This window comes from Phascolarctos cinereus, unplaced genomic scaffold, assembly GCF_003287225.1.
Source record: "Phascolarctos cinereus isolate Bilbo 61053 unplaced genomic scaffold, phaCin_HiC Scaffold_726;HRSCAF=1367, whole genome shotgun sequence".
NCBI lineage: Eukaryota > Metazoa > Chordata > Mammalia > Diprotodontia > Phascolarctidae > Phascolarctos > Phascolarctos cinereus.
Window position 1 is genome coordinate 373,793,246 of NW_027556098.1, and position 15,868 is coordinate 373,809,113.

Here is a 15,868-nt window from a genome sequence, read left to right on the forward strand (position 1 = left end):
ATCTTTGTGTTTTGGGGTTTTTTTAAGGCAATTGGGGTTAAGTGACTTGCCCAGAGTCCCACAGCTAGTAAGTGTCAAGTTTTTGGTCTGAGGTCAGATTTGAACTCAGGTCCTCCTGACTTCAGGGCTGGTGCTCTATCCATTGCGCCACCTAGCTGCCCCCATCTCTGGCATCTTTGAACAGAGTGTTAGGGATCTCATAGCCCCAGGGCTACTCCAATCTGAGCATAGTGTGGTCCTTCACTGGGTAGCACTGGCACTTCCAATTCTCCCACCCCCAGGCTTTCTGACCACTCTGGATCTTTCTCAGGGGAAATCTTCACTCTTGGGGCCTCTGGACATACAACTGTGCAGACCATACATGACTCATCTCTGGTCATACTGGCTCTCCTTTGATGGAAAGCCTGTGAGCTTTTGGCCGGCTTTTTGTTCAGTTCTGGAGTAGAAGAAGTCGCTATAATTTCTCATTTGATTTCTTGACGATTATTCAGTCTGGTGCAAACTTTAGAGTTTGGTTGAAGTAAGTATATGGGAAATGGCTGGTCTGTCACCTCTTCAGGAGGCCATCTTGGCAGGAAGACTAGTAGGACCAGTCAGCATGATAGATCTTGAAGGGAATTTTCTAGCCCCAAATCAGAAAGTAGACTGAAGAGGTAAAGGCAAAGAAGTTCCAGAAATGACTTCATGCCTAAGGGCTTCTCCGACTTGCCGTAGCTTGAGTCTGAATAACAAAAAGTCAGTCAATTAATCAATAAGCATTTATTAAGTGCCTACTGTGTGACAGGCACTGTGCTAAGCATTGGATACAAAGACTTAAGATTAGCCACTTGGCCCAAGAGCCAAAAGATCTGTAAGACACCTCCCTCTATGGATAAAGAACGTTGAAGATCAACAGAGACCAGCAGAAGGTAGAGACTCACTCAACAGGGTAGTCCCTCTTCCCCCATTGGGTTGCTCCACTACCTCTTCCAGCCAATAGTCTGAGTAGCAATAAACAGAGTTGGAGAAAGATGTGGGCTCCACCTCTTAGGATGGCTTAAGAAGCATGAGTCGATCTGACTGGGCATGCTGCCTAAACGCATGTCCTACCCAAGTGTTCCCTGGTCATACGCATTCCCTGATCATCTTTTGTCCTCAGGCATATTCTCTCTCCCTTCAGTGGTATGAGGGTCTCGGGGAGAGGGTACTCTCAGGTGTAGGGAGCAATTTGTCTTAGCATTTATTTTGTTTTTTAAATTAAAAAATTTTTAATGAATAAAAGAGGTACTCATCAGTTGGGGAGTGACTGAATAAATTATAGTACATAATGGAATACCATTGTGCCATAAGAAAAGATGAAGGGGACAGTTTCAAAAAAATCTGGGAAGACTTTTATGAACTGATGCAGAAGGAAGTGAGCAGAACTAGAAGAACAATGATTGCAAAAATGAACAATTTGAAAGACATAAGAATTCTGATCAATGCAATGACCCACCCACCAATGATTCCATGGTATCATGCTACCTACCTCCAGAGAGAGGGGTGATAGACTAAAAATGCAGAATGAGATACATTTTTGGACATGGATAAGATGGGAAGTTATTTTACTTGACTCTGCATATTTCTTACAATAGTTTTTTTTTTCTTTTCCAAGGTGAGGGGGCAAATGAGATAATATTTGTTAAGCAATTAGCAGAGTTTCTGGCACATAGTAAGTGCCATTTAAAAGCTTATTCCTTTCCCTTTATTGTGTACCTGGAAAGAGACTGAGCTTTGAAGTTCTTTCCTTTAAACCAACCCCTCTCCCCGCAATATATTAATATCCCCTGCTCCACCGAGGAAAGTACAAGCAAACGAGTTTAAAGAGGGAGCTTGAGGCTGGTGCTTTGCATCAGTCTGAGAGGCGAAGCTACCCAAGCCTCCCAATGTTTCTAGTTTGGCACTCGGTAGGCATTCTATAAGTATTTGTTGATAAGGACGATTACCAGGCCTAACAATCTGGTGCCAGGAAACTATGCCTATCCTGGCCTCGGGGTTCTGGAGACCTAGCCTTGCCCACAAGAATCCTTTCCATTGAGAGATTAGGAGAGTCAGCTGCTAAACTTTGAGGAAAATGATGTTTCAGAGGCCAAGCCAATCCCTGGAGGATCAGGGAAGGGGGAGTAACACTGCCTCCAGGGCCACTCCCCATGCCCACTCACTCACTACCTTTAGCCTCCTGTCTGCCCAAGTCCAAGTCTGTCACAGGCTATAAGCCCTGTAATCACAGATTCATAACATGTTAAAGGTGGTAGAGCTCTTAGAACATGGAATATTAGATTTGAGGACATTAGAACACAGAATGTCAGAGCTGAAAGGGCCCTTAGAACACAGAATGTCAGAGCTGGGGAGGACCTTAGAACATAGTATGTCAGAGCTAAGAGGAGGCTTAACAGTTAGAATGGTGTTACTTGGGCCCACCTCACACACTAGATCCCAGAAAAGCTACTCCACATTGAGACATTCTGTGGGTACCTATGGGGTACACCATAGGAGAAAGTGGGAAAGAAGGTACATGCTAGAAAACATGTGGCCAGGGCAATGTCTCCTTCTGATACTGCAGAGCTGCCACTGTCTCCAGTGATGTCACAGAATTTCAGAGTTGTAAGGGATTGCAGCAGCCTGAAAGAAAACTCCCAAGACAACACACCTAACAAGTGGTCATCTGGACAGTGAGGGGAAACCCACAATCTCTCCAGGGATCCCATTCTACGTTCAGATTGCTTGAATTGTCAGGAAACACTTCCTCATGGCAAGCCTCAATGCATCTCTCTGGAGTTTTTAACCCCACTGCTCCTTGTTTCATTCTCTGGCACCCCTCAACCCAACCCAAGTCTAATCCCTTTCCACATGACAATCCTTCAAGTACTCAAAGACAACTGTCATGTTCTTCTGAGCCAGGGGTATGCTGGAGCCAGCTCAAACCCTGCTATGTGCACATCCCCCCACACACACACATACTACCAGACATCCCCCCTCCCAAAGAGGTAGTTGTTAAGCATTTATCAGCACACTACTGCCACAAGCCTTCTCTTCTTTAGGGTAAACATCTCCAGTTCTTTTATCATCTCTTCTTTTTTTTTTATTATTTTAATTTTATTTTTTTTCAATTCCATTGTAAACAAAATTTTTCAACATTCTTTTTAAAAATTTTGAGTTCTAAATTCTCTCCCTCCTTTCCCTCCCTCCTCCTTGAGAAGGCAAGCAATTTGATATAGATTATACATGTGCCATCATGCGAAACATTTTCATACTAGCCATGCTGTAAAAGAAAACACAGACCAAAAAAACAAAAAGAAAAACAAAAAAAAACTAAGAATAATAAAGTTCAGAAAGTAAGCTTCAATCTGCATTCAGACTCCATCAGTTCTTTCTCTGGAGGTAGATAGCATTTTTTATTATAAGTCCTTTGGAATTATCTCAGATCATCGTATTGCTAAGAATAGCTAAATCATTCAAAACTGATTGCTATTTCTGAATATAATGTTCTCCTGGTTCTGCTTATTTCACTTTGTATCAGTTCATGTAAGTCTTCTCAGGCTTTTCTGAAACCATTCTGCTTTTCATTTCTTATGGTCCAACAGTATTCCATCACAATAAGGTACCACAACCTGTTCAGCCATTCCCCAACTGATGGGCATCCCCTTAGTTTTCAATTTTTTGCCACCGTAAAAAGAACTGCTATAAATATTTTTGTACATATAGACCCTTTTCCTTTTTCTTTTATCTCTTTGGGATACAGACCACTAGTAGTGCTATTGCTGGGTCAAAAGGTATGAACAATTTAAAGCTCTTTGGGCATAGTTCCAAATTGCTCTCCAGAATGTTTGGATCAGTTCACAACTTCACCAACAGTGCCTTAGTGTCCTCATTTTTCCATGTCTTCACCAACATTTGTCACTTTCCTTTTCTGTCACACTAGCCAATCTAATAGGTATGAGGTGGTACCTCAGAATTGTTTTAAATTGCATTTCTCTATTCAATAGTGATTTAGAGCATTTTTTCATATGACGACTGATAGCTTTGATTTCTTCTGAAAACCATCTGTTCATATCTTTTGACCCTTTACTATTGGAGAATGACTTGTATTCTTATAAATTTGACTCGGTCCTCTACATATATCTGAGAAATGAGGCCTTTACCAGAGAAACTTGTAAAAAAAATTTCTGGTTTTCTGCTTTTCTTCTAATCTTGGCTGCATTGGTTTTGTTTGTGCAAAAATATTTTAATATCATGTAACTAAAATCATGTGTTCTACCTCCGGTAATGCTTTCTATCTCTTATTTGGTCATAAATTCTTCCCTTATCCATAAATCTGACAGGTCAAATATTTCATGCTCCTCAATTGGCTTATGATATCATCCTTTATGTCTAAAATCATATACCCATTTTGACCTTATCTCAGTTTATAATATGAGATGTTGATCTATACTTAGTTTCTGCCAAACTGCCTTCCAGTTTTCTCAGCAATTTTTGTCAAATAGTGATTTCTTGCCCAAAATCTTAGATCTTTGTGTTTATCAAACACTAAATTACTACTGTGTGTTGTGTACCTAATCTATTTAATTTCACTGATCCACTACTTATTTACTAGCCAGTATCAGAATGTTTTGATGATTATCACTTTGTAACACAGTTTGAGATCTGGTATGTCTAGGTCATCTTCCTTCACATTTTTTCCCATTGGTTATCTTGATATTCTTGGCCTTTTATTCTTCCAGATGAATTTTGTTATTTTTTTTCCTAGCTGTATAAAATAATTATTAGTAGTTTGATTGGTATAAAACTGAATAAGTAATTTAGGTAGAACTGTCATTTTTATCACATTGGCTTGGTCTACTCATGCTCAATTAATATTTCTCCAATTGTTTAGATCTGACTTTATTTGTGTAAAAAACATTTTGTGATTGTGTTCATGTATTTCCTGGATGTGTCTCGGCAGGTAGACTCCCAAGTACTTTATATTTTCTGTGGTTATTTTAAACGGAATTTTCTTTCCATCTCTTCCCACTGGACTTTGTTGGTTATTATCGCTTCTAATGGCACGGAGTTGAGGCCTGTTACTATTTGGTTTGTCTTCCTTTGAATGCTTATCTATCTCCTTCCTAAATTGTGGTGCTTAATTAATGCCTGGGTGGTAGAACTATGAATTGGCCTAAACCAGGGGTGGGGAACCTTGTGGCCCTCTAGGTCCTCAAGTGTGGCCCTTTGACTGAACTGAAACTGTACAGAACAAATCCCATTCTATGAAGTTTGGAGGAAAATTCATATAAATTACTGACACAGAGTAAAGCATGCAGAACCAGGAAAACAACATACAAAATGACTGACGCAATGTACACAAAAGAAACAATAGAACAAAAAGTAATGCTCTTTAATTATAATGACCAATTTTGGCCTGAGGGAAAAGATGAGAAAATCTGCCTCCCCTTCTTTAGTTGGAGAGGTGGTGATGGGTGTAGATGCTAGGGGTGCTGGGACCCCGAAATCAACCCAAGTCTCCTTTCAGCCAAAGACAAAGTTTCATTAGAGATGAATTATACAGGTCAGACTCTTAAGGAAGCTCAGCATTTAAATGGCGGCCAGGATGGATCTTATATACAGTCAAGTAATTGGGGGGGGGCTTCAGCTGAGGGGCTGGGAGGAGGGTCTGGGGTGACTGAGAAGGAGTTTGGGGAGAATGAGAGTATCTAGGAGGTTGAATGGGTTCATCTGGGAACAGACAATGAAGGGCTAGGCTTTATTAGAGTAACAAAGAACTGGGAAATAGGGAAGGAAGAGGCTGAATGGGGTCTGGATAAGATCAAAGAAAAGTACGAGGAAATATACTAGGAATATACAAATATACAAAGGAAATATACTAGGCTTCCTCATTAGGGTATCAAAGGGAGATAAGACCTAGGAGAAGGGAGATCCTGTCCATCAGAATAAGTATAAGAAATAAGGAAAGGCCAGTTGGGTGGATTATAGCCTCAGGCAACCATTTGAGACCAAGTAGGTGAGTGAGGTCAAAGAAAGTTTAAGGGTTTTCTGGGGCTCGCAGACAAATGGGACAATTCTTTTGGGGGCAAGGAGTAAAGGTCTCTACTTGGGCCCATGCCCCATCAGTAGGGGACTATAACCAGTCAGTCAATAAGCATTTATTAAGCACCTACGCTTTGCCAGGCACTGTACTAAATGCCAGGGATAGAAAGAAAAGCAAAAAAAAAAAATGGTCCCTGCCTTTGAGGAGCTTACAGTCTAAAGGGGGACACTTAAGGAAGCCAGAGCAGCCAGGAAGCTATGTGGGTGGAATATTACTATCAGATCTGTCAATGGATTTTGTTTAACTACTTTCTTCTTCTTAAAATGAAAGGTTCAGGGGCAGGTAGGTGGTGCAGTGGATAGAGCACTGGCCTTGAAGTCAGGAGGACTTTAGTTCAAATCTGGTCTCAGGCCAAACACTTGACACTTACTAGTTGTGTAACCATGGGCAAGTCACTTAACCCCAATTGCAAAAAAAAAAAAAAAAGATTCACTAAGAGGCAAGGAAGATAGCTTTGGAAATGGCCATGATAGAAAAATAAAAGACATGAATAAAATTTAAAAATATAGTTCCCAGAATTGAACCCAGTGCTTTAAATGTAGCCATACCAGGATTGCAGCAAGATCATCACCTCTTCACTCCTGGAAGACATACCTTTCTTGATACGGCTCAACATCACATGAACTTGTTTGGCTGATACATCGTACCAAGTCATATAGAGTGTGTAGGTGACTAAAAACCTCATGTTTTTCAAACTACTACCTACCCGTACCTCCCCTTATTGTGTCCTTGTGAAGCCAATTGTTTTTTCGTTTTTTTTTTTTTACCAAGTGTAAGACTTTACATTTACCCTTTTTAATTTCAAATTTGACCCAATATTCTAGTTTATCAAGATTACCTATCTTGTGGCAGCTAGGTAGTGCAGCGAATAGAGCTCTGGCCTTGGAGTCAGGAGGACCTGAGTTCAAATCCAGCCTCAGACACTTCACACTTACTAGCTGTGTGACCTTGGGCGAGTCACTTACCCCCGATTGCCTCACCAAAAAAATAAATAAGCAAATAAAAATAATAAATAAATAAATAAAGATTACCTACTCTTCTATTCAGCTGTGGGCCCAGTTGATTTCCCATCTGTAAAGTCTATCCAAGGTGTATCCACTTAGAAATTATATCAATGAGTTGCCTTTTTTTAACTGCATATCATAATCTAGATGATACGTTTTTCATCCACTTTGTTTTTCTTATGTAGATTGTTAGGCAAATCTCTAGATGACCATGAATTACATTAATGAAGCCCAATAGTGTTCTCAGGTTTGATGCAGTCAGAACAATGCCATTCATGGAACAATTGGTGGTAAATTTGTTGAACTCATGACCCTTAGGATTGAGAGAAAAAATAGTTTAAAGATCATTTTTAAGTAATTCATGTGCGCCAAATCTACAACAGGTTAAAAAGGAAAAAAGTGGATGTCCCTAATCTTTCAGGCTAACATCAAGAAAGTGGAGTAGGAAAAAAATTAAAAATAAAATAAAAAATTTTAAAATTTTAAAAAATTTAAAAATTAAAAAAAAAATTTTAAATTAAAAAGAAAAAAAAAGAAAGTGGAGTAGGCAGGATAGTAGAGTGGAAAGAGTGTGAACCTTCAGAAGACCTGGATTTCCTCTTTTACCTACAGGATCTTGGTCAAGTCATTTAATTCCTGAGCCTCAGTTTCTTCACCAGTAAAATGTACATAGTAGTTTCTCTTCCCCTGGAGGCCTCCAGGTAGAAGCTATTAAACCATTCATTAGAATGTAATGAATACTATTGTTCCATAAGAAATGATGAGCAGGTGGATTTCAGAAAAACCTGCAAAGACTTATATGAACTGATGTTGAATGAAGTGAGCAGAACCAGAACATTGTATACAGTAACAGCAACATTGTTTGATGACCAGCTTTGATAGACTCAGATCTTCTCAGCAATGTAATGATGTAAAACAATTCCAAAAGACTCATGATGGAAAATGCTATCCACATCTAAAGAAAGAACTATGGAGTCTGAATGCAGATCAAAGCATACCGTTTTCTCTTTTTTTGCTCTTTTTTCTTTCTCATGGTTTTTCCTTTGGTTCGGATTCTTCTTTACGACATAACTAATGTGGAAATATGTTTAATATGATTGTACATTTATAGCCTATATCACATTGCATGCCATCTTGGGGGGGGAGGAGAGGGAGAGGGGAAAATTTAGAACTCAAAATCTTAATTTAAAAAATGTTGAAAACTAAAAATATATTAATTTAAAAAAAAAACACCCACTAGATATATTGTTGAAAGTATCCTTGTTCAGGTAAATGTTAGCCCTGATGATGTCAGCCTGAGGTCCCATCCATTTCTAGGATTCTGTGAAAGTGGGGATAATCATGCTTTTGCTTCATGCCTCCCAGGTAACATGATACAGTGGACTGGGAGTCAGTATGCTTTTGGATGGCTCCGAAGATCAGAAAACTTTTCCTTATAGCAAGCCTAAATCTGTTTCTCTGAAACTCCAGTCCATTATTCCTGGTTTTGCCCTTTAGAACCAAACATAACTCGTCTCATTCTTCTTCCTTTGCATAAACAATACCTCCCCTGTCCTTTCTGTCTCTGGGCATCTTTCAACAGTTTAGGTGATGGACAGCTCCAAGGGAGGGGTCTAGCCCAGGTGACCTCCTTCCTGCCCTCCCGAACACAGGGAATTCTGGACGACTTGCTTGATCCCCATCTCCTGCTGGGTAGATTAACCAGCCAACCGAAGCCACTCTCTGATCTGCACTAAACTTTTTATAGACTGTGGGAGCCAACCACCAACCACAGTTTTAATTAGACCTAGGGTGTACGGACCGCTGTGAGATTCTGCCATCTCCCTCCCAATGACTTAATCTTGGCTCTAAGCGGCAGGCTGTGGTGTGGCCTCAAGGGCACTGCCTGTGGAGATGGGACGTTTGCAGCCGACTCTTCCAATCCTGACTCTAACAGCTTCTTTACAACAGGGCACCAGAGCAGGTGGGAAGCCATCTGACCTGTTAAGCTCTCCAGATCATTATTCTTTGTACCAGGGAAGCGCTTCGGGCTCGGTGGCCAGAGACCTAGCCTCAGAGGCAGAGAGACCTTTGTAGGATTATATATGTAGAACTGAGCATGGACCTCAGCAGTCCTTTAGTCCAACCCCCCCCATTTTACAGATGGGAGAACCAAGGCCTAACGTGGTTGAGTCACTTGCAGTAGTTACACAGGCAGTAACTGCTCAAACACCTAGACTCTAAATCAAATCCTCTTTTTCTCTACCCTTCTGATACAGTGACTCTGGGCAAGTCCTTGATAATAATGATAATAACAGATGACCCCTCAGGGCCCCCAGGCGACTTTTAAGACTATAAGCTGCAGATCAGCCACTGATAGTGCACTGGTAGATCTTCTGGTAATGAAGCCACAGGCCTTGACCTCCACCTTGACAATGCCTGACATAGAGTAGGTACTCAATAAATGCCAGATACAGGATTACTATGGGCTAGGCACTATACTAGTTGCTGGATATATAAATGCAATGAATTATACAATCTCTACTTATAAAGAGTTTATATTTTATCAAGAGAGATAAATACATACACACACACATACACACACACACACACAGAGACAGAGGCAGGGAAAGAGGGAAGGGAAGGATGGGGAGGGAGGGGGAGAGAGAAAGAGAATAAATGAAAATGAAGAAATACAATGTTACTAACTAAAAGGTAGTTTGGCAGGAAGAGTACTAGTACCTGGAAGGAATCAGGAAAGGCTCTTGTAGAAGGTGGTTTTAAATTCCACCTGGGATGAAGAGAGATCCTCCCAGGTGGAAGTGTGGGCGGTGTGCATTCCAAAATGGGGCATGGCTCTGTGCGGACGCAAGCACATAGATAAGAGATAACAGAGTGCAGGAGGGGGAATGACATCCCATGGAAGTAGAGAGATGGGTTGGAACAAGGTTGTGGAGTGTTTTAAAAGCTAAAGAGAGGAATTTTTATATTTTATCCTAGAAGCAAAAGGGAACTATTGGAATTGATTGAGGAGGGGAGTGATTTGGTCAGTTCTGTGCTTACGGAAGATCATTTTGGCAGCTCTGTGAAGGATGGATTATAGCGGGGAGACTCTTGAGGCGGGAACACCACATAGGAAGCTCTGGCAATATTCCAAGTGAGAGGCAGGGAGGGGCCAAACTAAGGGGGCACTGGTGTGAGTCCAACAGAGCCAGGCTGGGGGAGGGAGAGGTGAATGTGAAAGATGTCGTAGAGGTAGACATGGCTAGATTTGTCGACTGACCGGACATGTGGGGTGAAGGAGAGTGATGGATCAAGGATAATGCTGAAGTTACGAACCTGAGACTGGAGGAGTGATGGTGCCTTAGATGGAAATAGGGAATTTTGGAAGAAGAGTGAGCTTTAGGAGAAAGATAGTGAATTCTTTTTGGGGCACATCAGTTGAAGAAACCAGGGTTGTTTGGCACAGGGAGGAGAAGACTTAAGGAAAGAAATTAACGCAATCTCCGGGTATTTAAAGTGCTATCCTGTGTTAGAGGAGCAGCTAGGTGGCGCCATAGTGCATAGAGTGGAGCACCCAGCCTGGAGGCAGGAAGAGTCATTTTTCTGAGTTCAAATCTGGCCTCAGACACTTACTAGCTGTGTGACCCTGGGCAAGTCACTTAACCCTGTTTGCCTCAATTTCCTCATCTGTAAAATGAGCTAGAAGAAGAAATGGCGAACCAGTCTAGCATCTCTGCCAAGAAACCCCCAATAGGGTCACGGAGAGGAGACACAACTGAAAATAATTGAACGTGTGTTAGAAGGAAAAAATGTTCTTGACCACAGAGGGCAGAAGAAGGAGTAATGGATGGAATTGTAGGGAGACAAGATTTTGGTTCCATTTAAGCAAAAACTCTAACAATGAATTAAAAGTAGAACTGAACTCTTTAGGAGGTAACAGGTTTTCTCTTTACTAAAAGTTTTTAAGAGGAGGCTGAATGTTCACTTGTTAGGAATGCTGCAGATAAGATTTTGGTTCACATCTGGATTGGGCTAGATGCCTTCTGAGGTTCCCCCACCACTACCAAAAAAAAAAGTGAGGTTCTGTGTTTTAGTGGTGAGGGCAAAGATTGAGGGCCTTTATTACCACGAGACTTGCTGAGAAGCTCCTTAACCTGTATAGGGGTAAGATGGTTGTAATGCAGAATGAAGGGCGCCATCTATCCCACAAGGACCCACAAAAAGCTACCCCAGGTTCAGAGTACTCTGTAGGTCAGCACCCATTCAGAACCATAGCTTATGAGTCCCCAGTGGTATCTCAATCAGCCAGCCAAAGGACAAATTAGTTCAAAACAAGAGACATTTAATCAAACAGCATAGCAAATAAAGGGAAAATACCACCCTGTCCCCCAGTGCACATATCACGTAAACTCTTACATTTTATCTTATCACCAGTGTGGAAGGGCACACACATAGGGAAAAGAAATGCTCATTAAAAATGTATGAAAGTGAATATACATGTGACTAGGGAAGAGCAGATCACACCTCTGATGCCACAGCACAGCCAATGCCCTTGCATGATACCATGCTTCTTTCCAAAGATTCTTTTTTTTTTTTTTTTGCTAGGCAATAGGATTAAGTGACTTGCCCAGAGTCACACAGCTAGTGTCAAGTATCTGACGTCAGATTTGAACCTTACTCCAGGGCCCGTGCTCTATCCATTACGCCACCTAGCTGCCCCTTTGAGCGTGTCATCTTGACAGAACTTATCAACTTCCAGTGAGCATCTATGCTAGTTTCATGGTCATCAAGCTTCTCTTGGCTATCGTTTTCTGTGATTTAGTTCCTTAGGGCCATCTACTTTGTTAGCCATTCTCATCTACTAAGATACAGCAACTAGAAAGCTTCTCCCTTTCAAAGGCTGACGAACAGTTCATTTACACCACAGCTAAAGCAACGAGTCACCATACCTAGCTAAAAACTGTTGACAAAAGTCAGACTACTCCTAGGCTAGGATTAAGTTTTTCTTTTGCTCTAGTCTGGTGCTGATTTGAAGTCTGTGGTCTCACACAGCCGTCATATTTAGTGAGAAAAATCTTTGTGTTTCCATTTAACTTGAGGTTGGGATTTTGGTACTCCTCAATTTCATTTCAGAAACTCTGCAAAGCAAAAACGAAAACAAAAAACCAACCTAAAATCCCAAGATCGTCTTTGATAGGCATGAAAGTAAAAATGGGCAAGAAGAAAAGCTAAAAAGTGATAATCATTTAAGATCAATTGAGACCCAATAAGGGCCAAAAACCTGAATTTATCTTTTTCTCTCTGAGTGAACTAAAAACACTCCTTCCTGTGTCAGCAAATTCCAGGACCAGATGGAACTGACCAGCATTCCTGCTGTTCATTATCACTGGGCCCAGGATGTCTGGGACCAGATACTCTCTTGAATAATGGGACTTTTCTTATCTTGAGTTTCTATTGACACTTTGGCATTCTTCTGTTAAACAAACATATGGAGGCTGTATTATTTTTTGTAACACAGACATCCTGAGTCTGATCACTCTAAACTGTATAAAACCTCTCTCATTTTGCTTAATCTCGGAGTCAGAATCACATTCTGGCTTCCATGTTGACATGATTCGCTAGCTAAAAGGGAATAAACTATATAATCATGTATCACCTAACTTGTTTGCCTTCTTTAACCAAGCTTTTAGGTTAACAAAAGCAAAAAGGCACTTACTAGCTGTGTGGCCTTGAGCAAGTCACTAAATTACCTTGGGCCTTGGTATCCTCATCTGTAAAATTAGGAGGTCAGACTAGATGGTCTCTGAGATCCATTCTAGCTCTAGAGCTATGATAAAACAAGGTCATTGCCTTCTGGCCCACATTACTGCCTATAGCAAAAGCCCTTGACTTTTGCCCTTTATGCAACATGTACCAGTATGAAATAAACAATGAGGAAGGCTGTGAGAATGGATTTTATCAGTTTATCTGAATTGTGAGCTGATGAGTGCAACAGAGTGTGTTAAGTGAATGGGGACACTGGGTAACCTGGATTCTGGTCTCATCTCAGAACCAGTTTTGACAAGACTTTCGACTTCTTGGGCTTCAGTTTCCTTCTCTGTAAAATGGAGGTAATAATGCTTGCATTACCTAGCTAGGATCACAGGATTTAAAAATTGAAACGACTTTGGAGACCATTCCAGTCTAAACACTCATTTTTAGAGAAGGAAACTGAAGTCCCAGGAGGGGAAATAATTTACCCACAACGAACCAGATATAAGTAATGGAGACAGCATTCAAATCTGTGTTTTGTGGGTCCCAATAGGGTGCCTTTTCGATTAAAGCAAAATTGTACCATGCAAAGCAAATTCTGAGGGTCAGGTTTTTCCTTCATATGAGAAACATACACTTTCTTAGGAGCTAAAAACAAACAGAACCAGATGTGGCTCTTTCAGAGATCACCCCAGGGAATTTACCTGGGCTAGAAAGGCCGCGAAAGGTTACTGTCATAAAAGATTAACAAAAATTCCCTTAAACGGGATTGTAAACTGTAACTCCCTCTCTTCCGCCACCTCACCCCGCCCCGCTTCTGAAAGGGCGGCTCCTTTCCAGCCCACCAGAGGGAGTAGCAGCACTGCATCCCAGTCTGGCCTAAAAGGCCTATGGGAGATGTAGTCATAGAAAGCCTAGCTCAGGGAAGCAAGAAGGAATAGCAATGCTCTCTGGGAATCGTAGTCCTGTCGCCCGAAGGAAAGCTCTCTCGAGATGGCGCGCGATTCCTTTTGGGAATTGTAGTACTGATCCGAGGGCCGTTCGGGCTTCCTCAGCTTCCGGGGGCCTCACTCCTTCTTCTAGGAACCCTAACTCCCAGAGGGCAGCGGGGGGCGGGGCGGGGTTTCTGCTCTCGGCTCCCGGCGGAATCGAGAAAGTGAGAGGTCGAAGTCTGAGGGGGTTCCGAGGCAGGGTGAGTGTGACTTGTGGCTGACCCCGGGCCCCGCACCCCTCTTGAGCCTCTTCCGGCCCCCTCCCACTACTCTCCTCCTTGACCCCGGGACACTGACCCTTTCACGGTCCCTTTCACTTACCGAACCGCTCGGTGAACCCCACACGACGCCTCATAGCCCCCCTTTCTGATACCCCGACCCTTCAGAAGCCTCCAGTGCTCCTCATAGCCCCTCTTTCAGGCATACCCCAGAACCCGCAGTGAGAGCCTCTCCAAGCCTTATGTCTGACCCCTTAACCCCTCAATGACTCCGCATGCCCCTTACTGACCCCCAAATCCCTCAGTAGGACCCCATGACTCCTTATTGACCCCTTTACTGTTGCCCCAGCCCTTCAGTGACCTCAGATTCCTTGTAGCCCCTTTTACAGTGCCGTTCCTGACACTCCCAAATCTTTCAGTGACCCCCCCATTGACTCCTCATAGCTCCCTTCTGACACCCCCAAACCTCTCAGTGAGCCCCCTTACTACCATACCTCAAGCCTTTCAGTGGCCCTAATGACTCCTTAAAACCCCTCTCAAACCCCTCAGTGACCCTCACGACTCCTTATGGCCCCCCCATGCCCCTAAGGAACCCTCTAGGATTTCTCATAGCCCCTCTCACAGTCCCTTTACTGACCCATCTCAGATCTGCAGGGTTCCCCCACCATTGACCCCTTATAGTCCCCATTATAGCCCTCTTATTGACATCTCTCAGACTCCTCAGTGACCCCCCCAAAACTCAGCCCCCTTACAGCCTCCTTAATGAGCCCCTACAGTCTCTCAGTGACCCCTATTACGTCTCATATCCCCTCCTTATTGCCCCATATCGACCCCCCTTAAGCCCCTCATTGATCCTCTCTAATGTCTCCTAATATTGCCCCTTACATCCTCACCTTCCTGACACCCCCCCCCCAGATCCCCCATTGACCTGTCCCTGATTCTTCAGCCTTTCTTCTGGCTTCCTCTCTGATTCCTTCAGTGACCTTCTACTGACCCCTTGAGTACTTCATAGACACTACCTTGTACACTGACAAGTACAGTTAGGTTGGCTATAATAAAAAAGGGTGTGAGATAGGAACACTGGGAGAGAAGGCTGGAAAGATGGAGGGATTCCAATTCCGGAGACCTTTGAAGGACAGGATAAGGAATTTGGACTTTATCCTGTAGGCACTGGAGAGCCATAGAAGATATTTAAGCAAAGGAATGATTGGATCAGACCTATGCATTAGAAAGATGAATGTGCCACACTGTGCTAGATGGATTAGGGATGAGGAGGCTGGGAACAGAAAGCCTGGATGGGAGGTTGTTACAACCCAGGGGGAGAAGATGAGGGTGTGAAATTGGGTGGCCATTGTAGGAGTGATAAAGCACTAGGCCAGGAGAGATTTGGCCTTGGTTACTGACCACTCAGTCACTCAGAACCCATCCCTTGGCCGGATGGTGTCTCCATTTAAGTAAGATGAGGATGATTCTTTATCTCATCTGATCTGGTGTCTTCCAGGGCCTCAAAGAAGGCACCCGCGACTTCCTTCGTTTAAATTCCGTTTTGAAAAGGAAATTGACATTGACATTGACAAAAGCTTACTTACCCAGTTTTGGTGGCATTGGTTTTTTTCATTCTGCCCTTTATCAGTCCTGCTGCCCAGTCCACCAGGGTCTCAAGAACAGATAGAGAGGGGCAGCTAGGTGGTGCAGTGGATAGAGCTCCAGCCTTGGAGTCAGGAAGACCTCAGTTCAGATCTGGCTTCAGACACATGACATTTACTAGCTGTATGACCATGGGCAAGTCACTTAACCCCGATTGCCTCACCAAAAAGG

At 42.7% G+C, this 15,868-nt stretch overlaps 1 protein-coding gene across 2 annotated transcripts in view; it reads left to right on the top strand.

Annotated features, from left to right (window-relative positions):
- The first annotated feature begins 13,862 nt into the window (after positions 1-13,862).
- Positions 13,863-15,868, top strand: part of PAFAH2 (platelet activating factor acetylhydrolase 2) — a 37,018-nt gene continuing 35,012 nt past the window's right edge. For both annotated transcript variants that reach the window (XM_020983170.2, XM_020983169.2), the window contains exon 1: positions 13,863-14,032. The gene's annotated coding sequence lies outside the window, so the exon portion shown is untranslated. The remainder of the gene's footprint in view (positions 14,033-15,868) is intronic.